The 25,605-nt window shown below is 40.6% G+C and overlaps 1 long non-coding RNA gene across 1 annotated transcript; it reads right to left on the reverse strand.

Moving 5' to 3' along the window:
• Positions 1-290: 290 nt before the first annotated feature.
• Positions 291-20,300, reverse strand: LOC311224258. Its single transcript, XR_014619428.1, has 3 exons — positions 20,085-20,300; positions 1,473-1,542; positions 291-710 (listed from the first exon to the last, which is right to left on the reverse strand). It is a non-coding gene; the product is annotated as an uncharacterized lncRNA (long non-coding RNA).
• Between the last annotated feature and the right edge of the window lie 5,305 nt (positions 20,301-25,605).

Here is a 25,605-nt window from a genome sequence, read left to right on the forward strand (position 1 = left end):
TATGGGAACGCCTTTAGGCAGCAGTAGCTCCCAGAACTCTGCCTTCACCTGTTGCAAGCTACATGCGTTTTCCATTTGGAACTGTAGATGTGGATGACATCACATCCAAAGTGGCCACACTGTTTAATCTGGACAGCCATGCTGTGGAGAACGAGATCCTCACACTTCAAACTGACATTGAGATTAAAGCCAGGGCAACCTGTGGCTTTAATCTCAATGTCAGTTTGAAGTGTGAGGATCTCGTTCTCCACAGCATGGCTGTCCAGATTAAACAGTGTGGCCACTTTGGATGTGATGTCATCCACATCTACAGTTCCAAATGGAAAACGCATGTAGCTTGCAACAGGTTCAAGTATTGAAAAGTCTGTGAAGCGCTTATCAAACTCTGACAAGATGCTTTGAACTTGCTCCTCATAATGTGTGCAATCAAACTGTGCGGTGTCCTCACCCTGATTACCCTTTTTCGGCACAGCCACGGTTTGTTTGCAAATCAGACACTGATTTTGCGTTGAAATAAACAAAAAAGTAAGCCTCCTCCCACTCTTCATGGAAATTATATGTTTTTGGTCTTTTGGCTGCTCCGGTTCTGCTTGCGGCGCTGACACTGGTGCTATCCGGTATCTCGTCGGAGGCGGCGTTGGAGCTGCTCCCTGGCGGCATCGTCACAGTGTAATTTCGCCGTCACCATGCCAGGACTGTTGGCATCGAAGCTGTAATAGAATAAACAACACATTTAAAATATGTGAGAGAGAGAGAGAGACACAGACAGACAGACAGACAGAGGAGCAAGTGTAGTAATGTGAGAGAGAGAGAGACAGAGAGAGAGAGAGAGAGAGAGAGAGAGAGAGAGAGAGAGAGAGAGAGAGAGAGAGAGATGGTAGTGGAGCAGGTTTTAACTGCACCTGGATGAATGAATGAAAATGTTATAAACAGATTGCAGAATGGGTACAACACAGTACAGCTCAATACACACAATTGTTAAAGGGATGCAGACCAGAGAAAGGCGTTTGTCTTGTTTACATCAGGGTCTCCCATTTTCAATTCATAGTGACATGACATACAGGTATAGTACTGTAACATTTGTTTGTTAACCTTCTGTAGTGTGGTAGTGGAAGGTTAACTGTCTGTAGTGTGGTAGTGAAAGGGTTAACCCTTTCTCGTGTGGCGTTGAAAGGGTTAACCGTCTGTAGTGTAGTAGTGAAAGGTTAACCTTCTGTAGTGTGGTAGTGGAAGGTTAACTGTCTGTAGTGTGGTAGTGAAAGGGTTAACCCTTTCTCGTGTGGCGGTGAAAGGGTTAACCGTCTGTAGTGTAGTAGTGAAAGGTTAACCTTCTGTAGTGTGGTCGTGAACGGGTAAATACACACAAGGGGATGCAGACCAGAGAAAGACGTTTGTCTTGTTTACAGCAGGGTCCCCCATTTTCAATTCATACATAATGGGGAGGAGACTGTACATTAGTAGACTGTACACACCTGGAGTTTCTCCACCTGCAGAAGTGCTTTCCACAACCGAACGAAGGATCTCTGACCAACAACCGATATCCTGAAAAGACAAGTGTTTTTGTTAGATTGGTAGAATAGAATAGAATATTGGCATTGTTGGTACTAGTTTGGAGCATCACCACTGGCATACAAGCATACTGAATATAACATGTACTTTTTTATTTTCACCACATGTGCAATCGTTTTGAAACTAATTTCAGATCGAATTGTTCCTACATGTTAAAAATAGGGAAGAGAAACTTGAAAGCCTTTCAATATTTGTCAAAAACGTTACCTTTTGTGTTATATTATCCCGAATAATAAGCGTTAAGCAATTCATACAGAACTATGAACCTTGAACCCCAGATCCCTTCAGGAATTGTAGTTTTCCAAGAATTCCAACTCTAGCGATGTGCATTACAAAATGGCCGCAAAAAGACTATAATTCCCAAAATATCCAAAATGGACACCCTCGCGGGTAGAATGGCCAAATCGAAAAGTTAAAACTATCTAGACATGTTGACATGTTCATGATGTTAATACTTGAATTACGTTTGAAATTAACATCGCTACTTTTCTGTCCTGTAGATCCGATTGTAGTTACACACACCACACAAAACATACATCTACATCTACCATCTACGTATACAATACAATATACAATCATAAATACACTTACCCTGTTGAATGTCAATATTTCTTCCTTCTCTTCCCCTGTTGAGAGCAGCTGACAAGCTCAGTGCGTCCATCGTTAACGTTACTGTCTCTGTCTGTGTGAATGTTAGCTGGGCTCAGTGAATCGAATCTGAATAATGAACACCGTGTGGGCGTAACTCTCAACGTGCGGCTATTCACATGCAAAAATGACAGACTCCGTGGAGAGAGGATCGGACTTCTCAGCCTTTTTTTAAACACAGATTTCTTACAATTAGAGTTATTATATATGTTCGCTGTTATACTAAATATGTTCTTCAACCCTCGAACTGTAAGTATATATATAAAAACAAAAAAACTGAAAATAACCAAACCAAACCAAACCAAAAAAAACGTTTCCTTTTTTTGAAGAACTCAGAACTCCGACTTGTAGGCACGGCCGCTGGTCTCGGTCACATGGTCATGAAACACCCCCATGGGATGTGAAATAATGGACTAACCCGAGCGAACTCTGAGAAACTTCACTGAGAGCGAGATTGTTCATGGAGGACGGATGTCTAAGCAACTAATTCAACTCGCTGTCAAACCAAGAAGACAACGCGTGTTATGGGATATACGCGACAGGCTGGCGGACTTGTACACGGTGATGTCAGATATCAACGACTCCCTAAGACCATTGCTGCAATTCTGCCTGGACAGCTCAAAATACTAATAAAGACCGTTAACCACTGTTTGGCGTTGGTGTGTCATTATAACCATGCTGGAATATGAATGCCTTTATTAGTTTAGTTCGATTGGCTACCGGGTATAATATGATTTGTAGAGGCATACAATCTATTTTGTTGTCGGTATTAGGTAGCCTATATGAATTACATATAATAGCAGCCATAGCCTACATTATGCAACAGTAACTTGCGCATATATAATAACTAGGGCTGTCAGTTTATCGCGTTAATTAGATTAATTAATTACACAGCAAATAATCGCGTTATGAAAATTAACTCAAAATTAATTACATTTTTTTTTTTTAATAATAATATTTTTTTTTGTATCTCATTCATTCCATAAGCATGTAGAATACACATTTACAGATTTTTTTAATATGGTTCATTTGCATGTTCTTGGTATCTGATTCTAGGGACATCTATGAATCTCAGGGAATGTATTCCCAGTGTCAGAAATACTGTGGGCTAGATCCACAAAGAATGGATTGTACGGTGCAAGTTGCACCCTTACTTACAATTCATTATGAATTGAAAATGGGGGACCCTGATGTAAACAAGACGAAAGTCTTTCTCTGGTCTGCATTCCCTTAACAATTGTGTGTATTGAGCCGTACTGTATTGTACCCATTCTGCAATCTGTTAATAACATTTTCATTCAATCAATCAATCTGCGCGGTGATTGATTGAATGAACATTTTATTTTGAGTAAATTGTAATGAACCAAATGAGAATATCAATAAATTTTTTTTTATCTTTGACTGTGAATAACACCATGCTCAAATTGACCAGACCTGAAAAATCTAAGCAAATTAATAGATGGAAGATGATTAAACAGAAGGTTTTGTAGATACAGTACTGAATTCTGCCATCCGGACACATGCAATTTGAAATATGATTATAGAATATAGAATATGAGGCATAAAATGGTAATGCGATTAAAATGCGATTAATTAGATTAATTAATTACAAATCCTGTAATTAATTAGATTAATTTTTTTAATCGCCTGACAGCACTAATAATAACACATGGCACAGCCCTGCGAAGCCTGCACAGTAAACTACAGTAACTTGATCGTTAATCTAGCTGTATCTTTAAGCTTATGAAAACATTAAATAATATGTATAGGCTATAGGCCGTCGTTTTGCATTAATAGCCTATATTCTCAAATGGCATTTAATGGCTATCCGCTGTGGGCTATCTCCTCGCTGACGGACCGGTATACCTTATATCATATCATATTCCTATATGTCTCCAAGGAATTGTGGGGCTCTGGGGAATAAAGGTTGGGAACCCCTGCTATTATAGCCTATCCTTTATAATGTTATAGGCTATTTTATTTACAGTTTACTCCATCAGCCTAGCCAGCATGTAATACGTTCTTTGTTAGAACTCAAACTCGTTATTATTTTGCGCATAGATTGCAGAAATACGGGAACGTTTTGATTTAAAAGGCTTTGACATTGTAAAACGAAATAAGTGGAATTTCGAAGTTATGTAAGCAGAATACAAGTCATATCAGCCACACGATATATGCTACCTGTATATCCAGAGCATGTATGCTTTTCATTCATTTAAGACACATTTATTGCAAGAGTTTTGTAATACACAAACTCAACAAATAACTTCTGTTCTCGTTGCAATGCGTTTTTAATTCTTTCTTATACAGTAGGAAGGGGGAAGAACACTATATTGTGGGTGTTCATATGACTTGTATTCTGCTTACAGCTTCGAAATTCCACTTATTTCGTTTAACAATGGCAAAGCCTTTTAAATATAAATCAAAAAGTTCCCGTATTTCTGCAATCTATGCGCAAAATAATAACGAGTTGAGTTACCCGGAGCGCAGTCAGTACACCCCGTATATTCCGATAACGCTATATATAAACCATGCTGCATTCATTCAGAAAGAAAGACCTATTATTCCAAATGCTATTTATAGGGCTTTGACCATAATTACACTACTATCGCTATTTTACAATTAACTATAATGAATTACGGGGGGTCATACAGAACACGTCAGTCAAACGAATGCACAAAAGCTTATTTCCGCATTGAAACGAATGCATGAAACTGATGAAAGCATATGCCGTCTGTCTGCAGTCTCCATATTCTACCGCTGGGCGCCAGGTACGCACGGTGTGAGCTGAGCGTAGTAGATATACGCACAAAGTCAAGCACACGTTTAAATTAATAAGTCCCACCAGGGTTCGAAATTAACGGGGGCTCGGGGCAAAATGCCCTTGAAAATGGACAAAATGCCCTCGAAAATCAGTTAAGGGGGGCAGAAAATGCCCCCGACAGTTTACTAATTATATATAATTATATATATGATCTACAGTGCGAGCATTTCCCTTGTATTTGCCCCTAATAATATGTGTGTGTGCGCGACCCGGAAAAATAATTTACTCGAGACGAGTGACGATTACAAAACAGCTCCGCTGTTAATAGTCCCACATTACACAAGGCACATAAACGTCCAATCACAGTAGCGCCCGAAAACAAAGTCACGGTACCGGCTTAGGCAAGTTATACATTCAGAATCAGACAACGCAAAAAAATCAGCCAGCCATGAAGCCCATTCATTTTTATTTTGAGCAAAAGAGAGACGAGGAGAAAGAGGAATCCGGCTGACATGGTTTTTTGAAGTGATATTCGCACGTGTTTTTGCGGGTCCAGTCCCCACGGTATGTTGACAGAATTCGCAAAACACCTTATCGACTGAAGCATAAAAGTCATTAGGATACTGCTCTGCTCTGAATTTAGGGCTTAGTGGGGAATTTCTTCCAACGTTAACGTTAATGACGCACCGAAGCAGCTAGACGCTTGGACATTTCTCCGTGTTGTGTGTAACACGCAGCGGTCCCCGCCTCCCTAGCTCCTTGCAACAAACGTTCCACCCAAAAACGGAATTTCTATTTCATAATGAATTAAATAATTGTATAAAGAATTTTCAATGTTCTGTCATCTAATAATATATTCCATTACCTTTCCTATCTGTATCAAAGTCAAAATGTTGGTATCATAACAACACTACAACATACAAAAGCAGCTTGACAACCGATATCCTTTGCGTTTGATTGATTGAAAACTTTATTAACAGATTGGAGAATGGGTACACAGTACAGCTCAATATAGGGGTGGACGGTATGGTCTAAAATTTATATCACGGTATAATTTGAAGCATATTAGACGGTAACGGTATATATCACGGTATCATCGTTTTTGATAAATTTTTTATTTTATTTTATATAATTTTTTATTTTTTTTTATAAAATATATATATTATATAATTAAGACTTGTACTTGTATTATCTGCGAGACATCGCCACCACGCAACAAGCTCCACTGTCTGTGTGTACTCTAGTAGCCTCCAGCTACGGCCAGGATTCTCCGGAGCTGCACCTGGACCTATACTCGAGTAGCCTCGAGCAGAGCTACGGCCAGGATTCTCCGGCGCTGCACCTGGACCCTATTGTATTGGTATAACGTTAGCAAGCCCTCAGCTCGAATACGCATCGAATCAGTGTTATAAGACATTGATATCAGGAGCTATCTGTAGCTACTGCATATATAACGTTAATACAACGCCTCAGTGAATTATTTAGTTCAATGGGACATTTCGTTTTGAACGGTGAACTAACTTGCATTAACGTGAGCTAACAGGTAGCATACACGTCTCTAGTACTAGACTTTGTGGAGCGTTTGTTGATGTCAGGAGCTATCGGTAGCTGGCCGACTAGATACCGTTCGGTTAGACAATGCCCATCATGTATTAAACTAAAAGTGAATAGTTGACTGGGTCATTTTGTAACGGTAGCTAAGCTAACGTTAGCTCAGGGAGACGCCGCCGTCCTCCCGACAGCTCTCGTGTCCCGTCCCACTAGACTACTAGACCCGTGTTTACATGCGTGCGGTAGGGGCTGGCACGCCCACTGCGCAAAGCCTCCTAAATAACTTTTTCCAGTTCGCACATATCTATTATCTATGACTAATTCTATCTATTTTTAGGGGAAAATGCGAGTGAAATAGTCGCGCTGTGGTTACATGACGTCATTGCTATTTTAGAGCTGCACTACCGGTTACATGGTATAGTCAAAATCCATACCGTAGAGCAAATTCATACAGTTTATACCGTATACCGTTCATACCGTCCACCCCTAGCTCAATACACACAATTGTTAAGGGGATGCAGACCAGAGAAAGACTTTCGTCTTGTTTACATCAGGGACCCCCATTTTCAATTTATAGTGTGCACACGCACAGTATAATATGCATGTGATAAATAGTTAATAAACTCGGTTACTTGAACAATTTTCACTGTGCTCCTAAATTTCTTTGTGTGCTCCTAAATTTTTATTTAGATTTTATTTATTAACATTTTATTTTGGAGCACATGTGCTCCTTGGGAAAAAGGTTAGCGTAGAGCCCTATATATGGAGACATTAACATTACATTATCAAACATAGGGACGAAGACTGTAAAAAAAAGTGTCAACAATGTTTTATAATCCTTATGTTAATTTTCATCATAAAAATTCAGTGCCCCCGAAATACAAAAAAAAGCCCCCGAAAATCAATTAAGGGGGGCAAAAAAAGCCCTTGATTTTTATTTTTTTTTTCTAACCCTGAGTCCCACACTTTGCTTAGAAGTGATCGTACGCACGGGTTACGCACATATCTGTGCATACGCACCATTGATAAATGAGGGCCCTGGGTTCTATCCTAGAGGTAGGGCTGGATGATATGGCCAAAAATGATATTGCGATAACAATATTGATAACAATATCATATCACTCGATATCGATAATTATCGATATTGTTATAAGTAGGGCTGTCAGTTTATCGCGTTAATTAGATTAATTAATTACACAGCAAATTATCGCGTTATGAAAATTAACTCAAAATTAATTACAAAAAATATATATATATCTATATATTTTAATAATATTTTTTTGTATCTCATTCATTCCATAAGAATGTAGAATACACATTTACAGACTTTTTTTTTTTAATATGGTCCATTGGTCCACTTGCATGTTCTTGGTATCTGATTCTAGGGACATCTATGAATCTCAGGGAATGTATTCCCAGTGTCAGAAATACTGTGGGCTAGATCCACAAAGAATGGATTGCACGGTGCAAGTTGCACCCTTACTTACAATTCACTATGAATTGAAAATGGGGGACCCTGATGTAAACAAGATGAAAGTCTTTCCCTGGTCTGCTTCCTTAACAATTGTGTGTATTGAGCCGTACTGTATTGTACCCATTCTGCAATCTGTTAATAACATTTTCATTCAATCAATCTGCGTGGTGATTGATTGAATGAAAATTTTATTTTAAGTAAATTGTAATGAACCAAATGAGAATATCAATAAAAGAAATGTTTATCTTTGACTGTGAATAACACCATGCTCAAATTGACCAGACCTGAAAAATCTAAGAAAATTAATAGATGGAAGATGATTAAACAGAAGGTTTTGTAGATACAGTACTGAATTCTGCCATCCGGACACATGCAATTTGAAATATGATTATAGAATATAGAATATCAGGCATAAAATTGTTATGCGATTAAAATGCGATTAATTAGATTAATTAATTACAAATCCTGTAATTAATTAGATACATTTTTTTAATCGCCTGACAACACTAGTTATAAGTATAAATAAAACATTTTGTTTTTTTTTACCAACAGATGTATGTTTATTTTGCAGCAATTCTTTGTCGTTGCCGCCATCTCACACATCCCCTCACACTCCAGTTCTCAGGCTGCAGCTGGAAAGCGAAAGTAAACCGGCTTCTCTGCTGGCTGTGGCTCCAGGGGAGTTGAACAGTTCTGGCTCTTGAAGGAAATCGGTGGTGGTTTTCAATGTATGTGATGTATAGATTGGGGGGGAGATGACCACAGCTAAAAGGGGCCGGTTCAGAGAGGTCGAAGTGCATGCTGACGGTGGTGGGAGACGGTGGTTCAGAGCAAGCAGGGTGTTAGTGTGAGTACCACACTGAGCAGGGCCGAATGTTTTGAATTCCCCAGTACATCAACAAAGATAACGGAGCAGCACAGGGCACAGAGGCAGAGCGCGATGGAGGTTGACAGTAATGAAACGTTTTGAAATGTGTGAAAGATTATTAGCAGTTGTCATGACAGCGCGTTGCCTGACAACCAGAAGAGGGGCGGGGCCGTCGTTGCTATGACGAAGATCCTATAAAGGTGACAGTGGTTCCGGGTAAGGGCAGACTAAGATCTGACTGAGACTAAGAGGGAAGAAACCAGAAGAGACTCTCTCCTCTCATCACGGAGAGGGGGGGGGGGGGGGGGGGGGAATGCCACATCATCATTAGCTTCGGCTAACACGAGGATGGTTCAGGCTAACGACCAGGCCTGACCACCATTGGACTGAATAACAGCAGAGACGATAGCAATGAAAATACAATCTGATAACATCTGGGCTGAGGCTTCTGTTTATGTAAATAAACACTGCTTCTCCTTGTAAGGTATTCCGCTGTGTCATGGTGTCGAATTCTTACGAAGGTGGAGAATTATTATGGTTTGCGGATTGCACTAACGGGGAGAGATAAGGATTGTATCAGCCAGTATATGAGACGTCAGGACCATTAAAAGTACACAACGCAGAGGGACCATGGAGAGGTGATAACACAAGAAGATGTGATACTGGCAGATTGATCAGAATCTAACAGTTGGTGCCGTGACCCGGATATTACTTGTTTTGAAGTTGCTTGGAAGGAAGAGACTATGTGCAGTGCCGAGGCGTGAATGTGTAGCCATGGACGCGAGCCAAGCCAGCGAGCGAGCCAAGCAAGGCCAGCGCCATGGACCCAGCGAGCGAGCCGAGCAAGGCCGGAGAGATAAACAGCGCCATGGACCAGAACAACTGACGGTGAAAAGATAAAGTGAGTCTCTCAACAACTTCACAAGCCAATAAAAAACGAACAGATAGTGCATCCGTAAATAAGTAGCGACAGAGAGGCCAGCTGTAATAATAGGGAGCCATGGTGTTTTGAAAATCGAGGGTGTTATCTACAGAGAATGAAAAACAAACTGGGCCGGTGCAGAAGGAGTGCTGGCGAGAGAGAGGCAGGCTGCAGGGTTTTTGGTTTTGAGAGTGTAAATGCCAGATGAGGAGTGGGGGAGATGCTGAACCAGACTGAAATTTGTTATGGCGGGATTGTTATGACAAGACTGTCGCCTGAGACGGCCCACCTTAAACTGGTCGCTTAAACTGGAAGGGGGGGGGGGAATGCCACATCATCATTAGCTTCGGCTAACACGAGGATGGTTCAGGCTAACGACCAGGCCTGACCACCATTGGACTGAATAACAGCAGAGACGATAGCAATGAAAATACAATCTGATAACATCTGGGCTGAGGCTTCTGTTTATGTAAATAAACACTGCTTCTCCTTGTAAGGTATTACGCTGTGTCAAGGTGTCGAATTCTTACGAAGGTGGAGAATTATTATGGTTTGCGGATCGCACTAACGGGGAGAGATAAGGATTGTATCAGCCAGTATATGAGACGTCAGGACCATTAAAAGTACACAACACAGAGGGACCATGGAGAGGTGATAACACAAGAAGACGTGATACTGGCAGATTGATCAGAATCTAACACTGCTAGTTTCTTTTCTATCTTTTGGCGCTTTTTTGGTGGACGAACCACCGCACATGTGCACCGTGACTAGGGATGGTAATCGAAAACCGGTTCCCATTGGGAGCCGGTTCCTAATTATCCGATTCCTGGAATCGCATGCCTCTGTGATTATCGATTCCCTTATCGCTGCCAGGTTTTTCCTACAGTTGTGCATAACGTTAGGGCCACGCATGTAGCCATGGCAGACTATTTTATTCCTTAAGGGCTCGAAATTGCCTGAGTTTTGGTCATATGCTCCCGTAATGCTCCCGCTGTTTGGCTGCTTCTATGTGCAGTGAAAACTACTCCAATGTTTTAGAACCTAGTCATTGATTTAGTTCAGGGTAAACTAAGATTAGCCGCGGAGCTAGCGCTAGCTAACGCTAGCTAATCAAGCTCACAGAGAGAGATAAACAGCTGACAGCAGGTAGTACAGGTACAAATACAATACAAAAGGGGGTGGGGGCTGTTGTGTAAACCTTGTACTCTTTAATTCACATATAATAAGAGAATTATACACAAGCCAATACCTTACAGGACAGGGGCCCGGGGAGGGAGCTCTCTGTGTGTGCGTGTGTGTCTGAAAGACCAGAGACAGAGAAGTCAGAGGAATAACGACCTGTTGAATGCAACTACGGTTCAATAGATTAAATTAGTTTAAGATATTGAACTGTAGTTACATTCAACAGGTCGTTATTCAATAGATTAAATTAGTTTAAGAATAAAAAAATAAATACATTTTAAGAGAATCTCAAATACATTATTTTATTTAAGTGTAGGCTAGTTAATTTTAAATTGTTTACAGTTTTTGTATTTTTCTGACATGGGGGCTCAACAATAAATGACAATCAGAAATGTCAAGTTGCATGTTGTTATTCTAACCAGCTTAGTTCGGTTGCATTTCCAATTTATTTAAATTATAAATTGATCAGGAATCGATAAGGGAAGCGATAAAGAATTGGATCGATAAGCAGAATCGATAATGGAATCGTATCGATAAAATCTTATCAATTCCCATCCCTAACCGTGACTCGTGACTGGAGACTAGCTCTGCTAGCACACATAGCCTACTGTGTACAGACGGTTTCAAACTGTATTTTAAATTAGAAAGCAAACAAAATAAATGGACAAGAGAAAAATAAATCTCAATTTGGTCAGTATTGTCATTTGGACAAGCAAAGCCATTACTTTAAGTTGCAGGCAAGAAAGACAAGTTATTAAAATATATCGCGATAATTATCGTTATTGTTATATCGCCCAGCCCTACGACAGAGTACAGCAACTTGCAATGGGCCTGGTCTACAAGATACACTACATGACTAAGGTATCCATGTAGGGCTGACCTTCTAAGCTTTTTTTGGCAATCGAAGCTTCGGGGCCGAGCTTCGATTTTAATTCGAAGCTTCGAAAAAAAATAAAAAAAAAAATAAAAAAAATAAAAATAAAAAAAATCTTTTGATATTTTTTTTTTAATATTTTTTATTTTTTATTTTTTTTTATCTTATGTTGTGGGACTTGTACAGCACTTTCGTAAACTTTGTTGTTTTTAAATGTTTTTATGTATTGCATGCATTTCTACATTTTATTTCCTATTTTGTTTATTCATCCCAGTATCTTTCTTTCTTATGTGTGGAATTCTACAAGGCGCGCCCACACACACACACACACACACACACACCTACACACACACACACCTACACACACACACATTTAGTCATTTAGCTGACGCTTTTATCCAAAGCGACTTACAAGTTCTGTACGACAAGACAGCAAGAAGGGTACAACTCTATCAGCTGAGTAACAATGTTCATCAAGTGTTGCGTGTTACAGTGTAGGTTAGTTTATTAGGACAAGTGCATGACAGTAAGGTTAGTCACGGTTAGTTTTTTTTTTTTTTTTTTTATATCATTTCAGATAATGGTTGAAGAAGTGAGTCTTTAGTCGACGGCGAAAGATTGGACGGGATTCGGCTGTCCTAACTGGGATGGGTAGTTCACACACACACACACACACACACACACACACAAATCGAAGTAAAAAAAAATATTGAATTTTTTTTTTGAAAAAAAAAAAAAAAATTTTTTTTTTTTTACTTCGATTTTTTTTTTATGTTCGAAGCTTGTGCCATCGAACGAAGCTTCGAAGCTTCGAAGTATTTAAGACAGCCCTATATCCATGTACATGTAAAAATACTTCCCAAAGGTCAGTGAATACCACGACCACAACACCAGAGGGAGCTCCACAAATCATGTTAAACCCAGATTCGGCTCAAACAAGGGACTAAACACGTTTCGCAATTATGCCACATCAATGTGGAACGCCCTACCCACAGCTGTAAAGGAATGTGAATCACTATTCACTACCCACTTTTAAAACCACTCTCAAGGAGCACCTACGGGAGACGGCAATTCGAAACTGGCCCCTGTAAATGTCCTAACCCAACCCCCTCCAATGTACAGTAAATGTCCTAAGGCCTAACAAAAATAATAGTTGGTTTCAGGTTGCCGACCGACCCTGCCGATTTAGGTGCGACCCAATATATTTTATGAGTTTCAAAAAAAAAAATTTTTTTTTTTTTTTTAATAAAGTTTCATAGAAATCTTAGTCAAACATTTAGTATTATGGATATTAAACATGCTGGCAGAGTACATGCATCCATGTTGTTGTGAACATTTTAATTAAATAAAGAAATTCCCTATCCATAGTCGCCGTGGGAAAGAATAAAATAAAAAAATAAAATAAAATAAATTCCCTACCTACCCATGGCCAAACTGACAACCAACCTGAAACCAACTATTAATTTTGTTAGGCCTAACCCAGTAATACACAAGACCCTCTTCTTGGACCACCCCACCTACCCTATACTCTCTTTTTAGTTTTTTTTTAACTCTTTTTCTATCACAAACAGTACTGTATTTGTAAATCTGGTATGTCATAAATGTATAGATGTAGCAGTACTGTCTATCTGTATGTCACGTATGTGTCATATATGTTATGATGAATTGAAAATGGGGGACTCTGATGTAAACAAGACAAAAGTCTTTCTCTGGTCTGCATCCCCTTAACAATTGTGTGTATTGAGCTGTACTGTATTCTACCCATTCTGCAATCTGTTAATACAATTTTCAATCAATCAAAACATACCCTTGTGGGTTGGGTGATTAGCTGGCTGAAACCGTGCAGATCACAAAACCTACTGAAGGCCTTGAAGACGGGTGCTGCTTTACGTAGCATATCCGTGTTCCAGTCCCCAATAAGAATCTTTTCTACACCCTCCACCCAGGGGAGGAAACAAACGTTTTGGCTTACCAGCCAACTGGCGAGTAGAAGGTTTTTTATTTGACCAGACAAAAATAAATCGCTAATTGTGATAATTACTTCTTTGTATGTCTTCGTCTAAATTGAATTTCAATCATAGTAATAATCACACTGTGTCTCTACTCTTTAAAATATTTATTAGCATAAAACATTAATAAGTGTCTCTACTCTCCACAATATTAGCATACAACATATATTAATCACACTGTCTCTACTCTTCAAAATATTAGGATATCACATATTAACACTTTGGTTGCCTAAGGTTAAATTAATGATATACCATAGATTGCCAGCGCTATTTGTCTATGGAGAAAGTCCCCTTCTTTGCAGGGCTATAACTTTTTAAATTCTATTGCTACATTGCCATTATTAGGGCCCATTCAAAGTCCTATATGTATTGTTCATTGTGTAGCAACGTTAAACTTTTTCATTCACATATTCATAGTAAAGTATGGTCTAATGTATAAGTATGTTTTCATCTCTTTCTGCAGCTTTCTCCAGAACGTGATATATAGCCCCAAATGCATTATATTGATGATGAAATACAGTTTGATGGCAATCAGCGCGATATAAAAAATTCCAACTAGACGTACTTCTAGAAGTTACTACACGTCATCTGATGTTGACCGGATGGGCGAGGGGGCGTTTATAATTCCGTGGGCAGCGTTATACCAATCATCTAATGTGGGTCAAATGTTGATAATATCAGTTATTATCGAAGACGGTAACGTTACACGCTGAAACTCACCCCAGTCTCCGCGCGCCGTTGGGCGATCATCGTCGAGTAGAAATTTTATCATTATGGGATATATTATTACCCGGTCCATCTCCAGCTTGTATAATGGTATATACGTCCAAATCATGTTGTTTATCGAGTTATTGGCAATCGATCGCTATGTAGAGTGACGAGCTAGAGTCACAGGACATGTACCGAGTGGCCGGAAGCAATACGGACGTCTAGCAAAACCTCTAATGCGCTTCCTGTTAAGCGCTTGCGCCGATCGGCCACCAGATGGCGCTCCTGAACCGCCAGAGAGCTCAGTGGGTCCTGCTGGTGGATCTCAGGCCAGCGGAGGGACATTATGAATCCGATCGCAGATTTTTGAAATATTGATATAAAGACGACGTACAGCGTCCCCCGGCAACTTTAGCATGGCCAGCAAAGACGTCTAAAGACGGCTCCCGGCAGTCAAAGTGTTAACATGAAAGAGGGAACTATTCTGGACTGGTTTGGGCTGAACTGGGCAGTGAAAGATGCTGGGCTGGACTGGGTTGGTCTGGTCTAGGTTGGACTGGGTTGGGCTCGACTGGGCTGGGCAGTGAAAGAACCAAGCATTTCACTGTAATGTAATAGCTAAATAAAACAACTTGAACTTGACTTGTTACATTTGCACTCTGGTTGGATGCCAAACGTATTCTGGTTGTACTGTACTTGTGCTGTATCCTGTATGATGACAATACATTGGAATCGAATCTCATGTCAACGCTAGGGGAACAGCAGGTGTATTCTGAATGACAAGTATGACAACATCACTGTTGTGAAGGCCGGGCATATGGGCGAGTGGTGATATGGGGGAAACCCGGTAATAATAAAATGTCACTCGGCTGCATTTAAGCAAAGTCGCTCAGTATAGTCCACTATGTTGAATGCACGTTATGGTAGCTTGTTACATGCTAGGTAGCTAGCCGGCTAATGCTGTTTAGCCTCACGCCCACTTGTCATTCTCATCCGACTCGAAGGAGAACGTCGGGTGCTGTTGTTCGCCCCCATGTCAGACCGCACTGATATCCGAAAGCGACGACTCTACATGCAATTATTTTCATCCACGATGTGTTTTTGTCTAAGTTTGTCTACGTTGTCAAGCCGGTGACAGGAGTCTGTAGGTCCGCGCGCAGTGGTCTGTCCACTTCCCCTAGATGCGCAACATCTTCTAGAAAACGAGTGTTCATTGAAGGAGCTTAGAGCGCATCTGTACAACGATGATGTTCATTGGTTATGGTCGGATTATTATGAGGCGCAAATGGGAGGAATCATAAGAGGGGAGTCAGAGTTCGGCTTGTGCCAGTGAGCGAATCAGCAGATTGCAGAATGATTTTTTTGTTTTGTTTTGTTTACTAGTACTCGCCAGACTGGCGACTCGTGCTCTTCATGAATCACTCGCCAAACATAAAAAATACTCGCATTTGGCGAGTAAAGTGGCCTAATTTCCTCCCCTGCCTCCACCCCAGCTAAACACCCATCAAGTGTGTCATAGAAGCCACTCTGTTCTGGCGGTCTATAGATTGTGCCTACTAGTACTGATTTCGCCCTTTCGAATAAGATTTTAATCCAAACAGTTTCAATTTCGTCATGGTTAAGGTCAGTACGGTTGATGACTTTGGTATCTTTATGAATATACACACAGACACCACCTCCATACTGATTCCTATCCCTCCTGACTATTGAATAGTTTTCGATTTCAATCTCTGGATCTTGTACAGATGAATCTAGTTTAGTTTCTGTGAAACACAATATGTTTGCCTTACCGTTCATAAACAATTGTCTGATTTCAGCCAGTTTAGGCCTCAAGGTGGAATATGTGGAGTCCATTTGTGTTCGTTATCATTAACAGTATTCATTAACAGTAGGACCGCTACTGTTCCTAATTTATGCAAATGACATGTCGTCAGCTTGTGACTGCAACTTGTTCTTGTTCGCGGACGACTCAGCCCTGCTGGTCTCTGACAAGAACAAGTTACAGGTTGAAAAAACCCTCAGCTCTGAACTCGGCAGAATCTGCACCTGGCTCGCTGATAACAAACTATCACTACACCTGGGTAAAACAGAGTCCATTCTCTTCGGATCAAATAACAAACTCAGCAAGACCGACGGCTTTTCAGTTACAGTGTGTACAATATTGTCACAAGGAAAGATGAAATTGCATACCTAGGTTCCATCCTAAAGGCAAATCGTTCCTGTGACAAAATGGCATCCAAGGTAATAAAAAAAGTCAACCAACGAACGAGATTCTTGTACCGGATCTCCTCTCTGGTAAACAAGAATACCCTGAAGACTCTGGCAGGAGCACTCATTCAAGGGTACTACGACTATGCTTGCACCTCATGGTACCAAAGCACCTCAAAGGCGCTAAAAACAAGATTACAAACATCACAAAACAAACCTTACCCTAGAGCCATATGAAATCCGCGTTCACGGAATCGCGGACGGAATCGCGGAATTAACCAATAAAAATGGAATCAACTGCAAAACGTGGAATATTGCAGAATTTGGCCTAATCTAGACTGAAATTTCGTTTTTGGGTGGAACGTTTGGTGCACACGCGACCGGGGAGGCGGGGACGCTATAGCGCGTTACACACAACACAGCGGTGCTCAAGCGTCTCGCTTCAGTGTTAACATCGTCAAGAAGCTAAACAATTCCACAATAAGCCCTCAATTCAGAGCAGAACAGTATCCTAATGACTTTTATGCCTCCGGTGATAAGGTGTTTTGCTAATTCTGTCAACGTTCCGTGGACTGGACCCGCAAAAACACTTGCGACACTATTGTGATTAAATAGCTATAACGTTAGGACGTTTAGCTTCTAGCTAAATCTATTTGTTTAATGCAAACGATTGTCATTATACACTGCCCTTTATAAACTAAATACACTTAAATAGCTATAGGACTATCTATGGAAATGATAGCTTCTAGAAGTTCTAGCTAAATCTGGTGCACCCATCCATTTGTACACTGCCCTTTATAATCTAAATAAACTTAAATACGTTACAGTACATAGGACTATAGATGGAAATGATAGCTTCTTGCTAAATCTAGTGCACCCATTCATTTGTTTAATGCAAACAATTGCCATTATACACTGTCCTTTATAAACGAAATAAACTAAACTAAAGGTGCCTAAATTATGCATTACTATATTTCATCACAATATAATAGATATAGCTAGGTTACTGACATTGTCATTGTGATAATGTCAGTAGTAGCTAGCTGTATCTATTGTTTACACTTGAAATATGTATTTTTATTGTCACAATATTAATTGAAAAATATTGTGTAAAATTGAACTGTATTTCTGAGTTGCAGCACTTAAAAACATTAAATGGACTGTTATATCTTATTCAATTGTGGACATTTATTCATTCCCACTTATTAGACACTATTTCTGATGGTAAAATGAGCATAAAAGGCAAAATACAGAATTCAGAAATATTAAAACGGAAAAAATGGAATTTGGGAAAAAATTAAATGGAATTTGGAAAATAATAAAACGGATTTCATATGGCTCTACCTTACCCCTAGAACCCACCTCACCCCTGCCCACTTTGACAACCTAGGATGGCTTAGAGTAGACGACAGAGTACAGCAACTTGCAATGGGCCTGGTCTACAAGATACACTACACGACTAAGGTATCCATGTACATGTAAAATTACTTCCCAAAGGTCAGTGAATACCACGACCACAACACCAGAGGGAGCTCCACAAATCATGTTAAACCCAGATTCGGCTCAAACAAGGGACTAAACACGTTTCGCAATTATGCCACATCAATGTGGAACGCCCTACCCAAAGCTGTAAAGGAATGTGAATCACTACCCACTTTCAAAAACACTCTCAAAGAACACCTACGGGAGACTGCAATTCGAAACTGACCCATGTAAATGTCCTAAGTGGGCTGTCTTAAATACTTCGAAGCTTCGTTCGATGGCACAAGCTTCGAACATTAAAAAAAAAAAAAAAAAATTTTTACTTCGGTGTCTGTGTGTGTGTGTGTGTGTGTGTGTGTGTGTGTGTGTGTGTGTGTGCATGGGGCCATTGGGTGGGGCCGGGGGACAAATACACTGGAGGAAAGTAACCCAGCTCAGCACTGCCCAAATTATATCATCACTATTGCCTGTTTGAAGGATATCATCCTCAAACACATATACACCACCTACACGCCTATTCTCAGTCCTTGCCCTACAATGGTGGAATGAACTACCCACCCCAGTTAGGACAGCCGAATCCCGTCCAATCTTTCGCCGTCGACTAAAGACGCACTTCTTCAACCATTATCTAAAATTAAATTAAAAAAATCTAACCTAACTAACCTTACTGTCATGCACTTGTCCTAATAAACTAACCTACACTGTAACACGCAACACTTTGATGAATATTGTTACTCAGCTGATAGAGTTGTATCCTTCCTGATGACCTGTTGTACAGAACTTGTAAGTCGCTTTGGATAAAAGTGTCAGCTAAATGACTAAATGTAAATGTGAATGTAAATGCCTTGTAGAATTCCACACATAAGAAAGAAAGATACTGGGATGAATAAACAAAATAGGAAATAAAATGTAGAAATGCATGCAATTACATAAATAAATATGAATCTCCATATATGAAATAGAACATTTAGATAAGGTGCTACTGAGATGTTTTGGTGAGTTCTTTGTTTTTTTGTGGAAGTAGCCCTTCTTAAAAATGCATGAACATTCACTGATAATTGGTCTGTAGTGGAGTCTACAAGGTCTACATTGCCGGACCATGTAGAATCCGGACCTTGTAGACTGACATAATTCTGTGCATAGTTTAGTCTACACAGGCCATATTTCAAATAATCAAAATCTTACTTCATTCATCTTAATCATTCTTGATTTGGGGGATTGGTAGTTCCCATGAAATCTGAAGTTGTTCAAACGACAACAGCGATCCACCTTGAATTAAATCACACAGCCGTGTTGGCTGCGTCACAGTCACGAAAGGGACTACTTAATTCATTAATCCAATCCACTTTATTTATAGAGCACATTTAAAAACAACAAATTTAACCAAAGTGCTGTACAAGTCCCACAACATAAGATAAAAAAAAAAATAAAAAAAAAAATTATTCGAAGCTTCGAATTAAAATCGATTGCCAAAAAAAATAAATATATACAGTACTGTCTACATCTATACATTTATGACATACCAGATTTGCAAATACAGTACTGTTTTTGATACAAAAAGAGTCCAGAAAAGAGTATACATTTGACGTAAAAACTATACCTGATGAATTGAAAATGGGGGACCCTGATGTAAACAAGACGAAAGTCTTTGTCTGGTCTGCATCCCCTTAACAATTGTGTGTATTGAACTGTACTGTATTGTACCCATTCTGCAATCTGTTAAGAAAGTTTTCAATCAATCAATCAATCAATCAATTCAATTCAATCAATCCCTATTAATCAATGCTGTAAGAATAATGACCAAAAACCTTCTGATTCAACAAACCTGTTTTGTGTTTCTTCATCTCACTTTCAGGCATCATAACATTCAGCAGTTTATGGTGGCGATCAAATATCAAAGTCCATTCAAATACTTCGAAATACTCTAGTTCAAACTCTTCCTTAGTCCGTTCAAATCTCTCTTCAGCAGCTCCAGTTAGTCCGTTATTTACACGATCTCTGCTTTCTAGACATGTTCAGAGAATAAGCGATTAGCATGAGCTCATTCTCACAGACCGCGAGGAGAAGCTACAGTAGTGTAGTGCAGTACACAAAGATCGTGGACCGTGACGTCACTTCCGCTGGGGGGAGTGGTGACGTTATTGCGCGTTATTTTTTTCCGTAGCCGCATTTCTGGCAGACGCTCTCTCTGATTGGACACTGACTGGCGCTCTCTGATTTGATTGATTGATTGAAAACTTTATTAACAGATTGCAGAATGGGTACAATACAGTACAGCTCAATACACACAATTGTTAGGGGGATGCAGACCAGAGAAAGACTTTCGTCTTGTTTACATCAGGGTCCCCCATTTTCAATTCATCAGGACATATATGACATACATGACATACAGATAGTCGTCAGTACTGCTACATCTATACATTTATGACATACCAGATTTGCAAATACAGTACTGTTTGTGATACAGAAGGAGGAAAAGGGAGTATATACATTTGACGTAGAAACTGTACATTGGAGGAGGTTGGGTGGGGGGGGTTGGGTACACTGGGATATTGACAACCATACTGGGTAATCTACATTGGAGGTGGTTGGGGGGGGGGGGGGGGCACACTGTATAAACAAGCAAAACTGTACATTGAGGGGGGGGGGGGGGGGGAGACACTGTACAAACAAACAAAATTGTACATTGGACTATTGACAAAACCATACTAGGTAAATGACTGTACATTGGCAAAACTGTACATTGAGGGGGGGGGCGGGAGACACTGTACAAACAAACAAAATTGTACATTGGACTATTGACAAAACCATACTAGGTAAATTACTGTACATTGGAGGGGGTTGGGTTAGGATATTTACAGGGGCCAGTGTTGAATTGCAGTCTCCCGTAGGTGTCCCTTGAGAGAGGTTTTGAAAGTGGGTAGTGATCCACATTCCTTTACAGCTTTGGGTAGGGCGTTCCACATTGATGTGGCATAATTGCGAAACGTGTTTAGTCCCTTATTTGAGCCGAATCTGGGTTTAACATGATTTGTGGAGCTCCCTCTGGTGTTGTGATCGTGGTATTCACTGACCTTTGGGAAGTATTTTGACATGTACATGGGTACCTTGGTCGTGTAGTGTATCTTGTAGACCAGGCCCATTGCAAGTTGCTGTACTCTGTCGTCTACTCTAAGCCATCCTAGGTTGTCAAAGTGGGCAGGGGTGAGGTGGGTTCTAGGAGTAAGGTCAAGCAGTAGTCTGACCAGTTTGTTTTGAGATGTTTGTAATTTTGTTTTTAGCGCCTTTGAGGTGCTTTGGTACCATGAGGTGCAAGCATAGTCATAGTACCCTTGAATGAGGTTTCAGGTTCAGGTTTTTATTTAGACTCCACAACATAAACAGATCATTAATCCAGCTTACATTGCTGTCAAGGATAGTAACGTAAAAGCCTCTTGACTTATTTCCATCGTTGTCCTTGGGTGTCAAGGATGCTAGAAACACACAACTCATTACAGAATTAATCACAATTATTATCTTTGCATAATAATAATGGCACAACCCTAAATTAATACAAAACAAAGCACATTTGTTGATACAATGTTCATTTATGTCGAAAGTCAGTGAGCTTCAGGAAGCACCCTCGGGGGAGGGAATTTGGGGGATGGGAGGGAGGGCGGAGAGTGGGGGGTGGGAGTTAAGGAGAGGGTAGTGGCTTAGGGTTTTGGGCGTGTGAGGCAGTCGAGGGATCCGCCCCTCCTTTCGTGCACGTCGCCAGTCGTGCTCGTGGGGGGGAGGTTTGCGTGAGGATGGGGAGGGGGGGGGGGGGGGGTGGCCATCCATCTTATCTTCAGACAGTCAGATACTGTCCCGTCCTTGGTTGCGATGGTACGGACGTCATAAACCAGGTCTTATCTTGACTTCTTCTCCTCGGCCTCTTTCATTGACCTCGAAACATTCCTTCTTTTCTTCCACAGACTTGAGTTACGTGGCGGGGGGGGGGGGGGGGGGGGGGGTTGAAACAGGTTACAATGATTCCTGTAATGCTTTAATTTAATCCAGATCTTGCTTCTTTGTCGCGGTCCTAATGTCCTGCGCGACTCCCAACATTACTTGACCCCTACATTGTTCATCGGCTGTATGTTGAGCGAGCCGCTTTGTCAATTCAATGTGGGCATTTTCCAATCTTGCTACTACTTGAAGGCAGCAAATCCAAATCCAAATTGCGATCGCTCCCCAACCGATCAGGAAGATGACGAGGAGATAGAGATCCTCAACATCTTCAATCTCAATAGAATATAGGCATATTGATCGCCAATTATTCCAACTGTCAATTGCAAACCCGGCCTGGAATGTCCCTATCGGACATAATGGTTCGGTCGCACTTTGTTTTCTTGAAGAGAAGATTCGATCCACTGCTGCAAAACTCCAGCTTACTAGTTGATCCATTGATTGACTGAGTGGGAAGTCAGGAATATTGAAGAAAGGGTAGAATGTCCACACCGTCAAGGAGGCAGTTGTAAGGCAGTTGTAATTCGGGATCCACACCGTTATTAATTGCAGCTTAGAGTCCACACCGTCGAGAGAAGCAGAAAGACAGCGCTGGTGTACGGAGATAAAGGCGGCTGCAGGGAGGAGGGTAGAGGAGGCCTTGGAGGGCAGGGAGGAGAGATAAAAAATGCGACTGCTCTCTGGGGAGGTTAGAATGGATATCAGGGTATTCTTGTTTACCAGTGAGGAGATCCGGTACAAGAATCGAGTTCGTTGGTTGACTTTTTTTTATTACATTGGATGCTAACGTGTCTCTTCAAGGATTCTATTTACTAAAGTCTCAGGATCGTATAGTGGATCTCTATCGTATCTCTGCTGTGGTACTCACACGTTTTGTTCAAATGTTCTTATAAATGATTTGGAGTCGGAGCCAGGCGCGAAAGGTACAAAGACAGTCTAGCCGTCGTTTATTGGAAGATCCAAACAGCTTAAAGTTCTTGTCAACTTTTCTATGTCTAATCAGCGTCTGCAGCACGTCTCGATTGGATAGTTTTCAGCGTAGGTTTTGGGGGTCGTCTCAAGATGATGCTCTCCGTGCGTCGACGTGGTCTGCTGGTCTCCGTGCGTTCTTTCCATCTCTCTCAACCTGTGGTAAATATAGGAATCACCCAAACCCCGCCCAGTGGTCGAGTCTCTGCCCCGTGATGTCACAGAACAGAGACTCCGGTTCCTGCTCTAATTGGCTTAACACGAAAGAACTGGGTTCCCTGACCAATAAGGAAGTGAAATGACTATTTTCGGCTCGTTCTTCCTTGTAATGAAACGGACTAACATTGAATTTTAATTGAATAAATGAATGAACACTTTGCTAACAGATTGCAGAATGGGTACAGCACAGCACAATACACACACAACTCTTGCCAACGGGATCTAAATTAGCAATCACCTTTTTGGATAAGTTTACATTAGGCCCGCTATTTTTCCAATTTGGTCTTAACCTTTTCTTTCTAAATGAACAATAAAATATTCACTCTAATTTACTACATGCTTTTTACTATTACATTCCAGATTATGCTAGATCATCTAAATCCTATTTAATTCAGATTTAGATTATTGTGGGTACAGTAGTATGCAAAACTCCATCTCTTTTTTATTTCATAAGCAATGTATTTAGGACTGTTGTTTTATTCTTACTTTGTCTTAGTTTAAGTTCTAAACCTCTATTTTGTTTAACTTGGTCTCCCCTCTAAGTGATTTGGGTCTTGCGAAGCAGCGTTACAAGGTGACCTTACAGAGGGGATGTGAACTAGTTTCCTTTTAGAATGATTTACCCAAGTGTCCCTGAATGCGACCCTCATACAGATGGAAATATAGTACCCACTCAACCTAACAGTGGGTATTCCAGAAAGGTCTGTTTGGACTGCTTAGCTAAAGTAAACAGAACTCTGGTGCCGGCCTTCAGGCCTGACTTAAAGTTACATATTGGGCCCTCCATCCCACTTTGTTGTGTGGGGAAAGAGGTTTCATCTGTTTGCCATTTGATCTGTTCTTATTTTTATGGTACTCCGGGCTTTTTCCTATAGCTACTAGGTGAAGGGTGAAAGGTTGCACTGTTAGCCTTTGACTGAATTCTCCTATGGCCTTTTCCAGAAACCGCTAGATGATTTTGATCCCTCCTGTAATGCTTATACGGGTTATTTTGATCAATTTAATTTACGACAATCCCTTCTCTGAGGGGTCTACCCTCATTATGTAACCAGTAAATTTCAAAATCAAAATGATATAATATTTCCATAAAATATAAACAATTTCTAAAAATTTCCAAAAATTTAAAAAATCCAAAATTTCACTTACCTCTTCTTCTTGCACAGTTATACACATTTATCAGTTATTATTATGACTTCAGACTAAGAAAGCTGTTCCTGTTTTTACAAGGAAACACTCTTTCAATAACAGCTTTTTTGTTTAGACTATTTTATCCATGTAATTAACCAAATGTCTATTTTGTGTAATGGACTCTGCAAGAAAAGATTATTACCTCACACCAATATAAGACTAACAGTTCTAATAAACACGAAGGAGACTTAAACCATAAACATATAAACACTGAATTTCTCCTTCGCAAAAGACCTTCTGAGGTCTATTTCCTCTTAGCTGCAATTCTACCAGTTATCCTCACTGAAACCTCTGAGGTCTATTGATAACCCTTTTTGGCCGTGTCTCTTTCGTTGCAGTTGCGCTAATCGCTCTCTCCTCCAGCGTCCTTGGTTCCGCTGTTGGTACTCCGCCAAAATCCACAAAGGAAAAATCATCATTTTCCAATTCCAATTCATGATCTCCTCTGTCTGGCTCCTGCAAAAATCCTTCATTTCCCCTAGAGGGACCATCATGTTCGCCTCTGTCTGGTTCCCCATAATCGTCTTCATTTTCCCCTTCGTCGTGCCTTTCCTCCTGTTCTTGATCAATGAACAGGGGTTCGGATTCCAATTCTTGCCCATCTTGCAGGGCTTTTACGCAATGCGAAAGGTGAAACCACATTGAAGATCCTTTTACCTGTAGCGCTCTTTCCGTAGCTCTTACGACCTCGTACGGTCCTTCCCGCCGCGCGCCATACCACTTGCGTCTGAACACTTTGACATAAACGTAGTCCCCTGGTACTATCTGGGGAACATTCCGCCTATCCTCCTCCTCCTCTGTCTCTCGTTTACTAGAGACATAATCATAGATTGCCCCGTGGAGCTTTGACATGTACTTCACGTACTCACGCATCTCGTGGTCTAGAATATCCAAACTCGGACCTTTTCCTGCTGCGCGCAATCCGGGCACAACCATACATCGGCCAAACAACATTTTGTGCGGAGTTAAACGCAGGCCCC

This window comes from Notolepis coatsorum (genome assembly GCF_963971535.1).
Source record: "Notolepis coatsorum genome assembly, chromosome: 2".
Taxonomy (NCBI): domain Eukaryota; kingdom Metazoa; phylum Chordata; class Actinopteri; order Aulopiformes; family Paralepididae; genus Notolepis; species Notolepis coatsorum.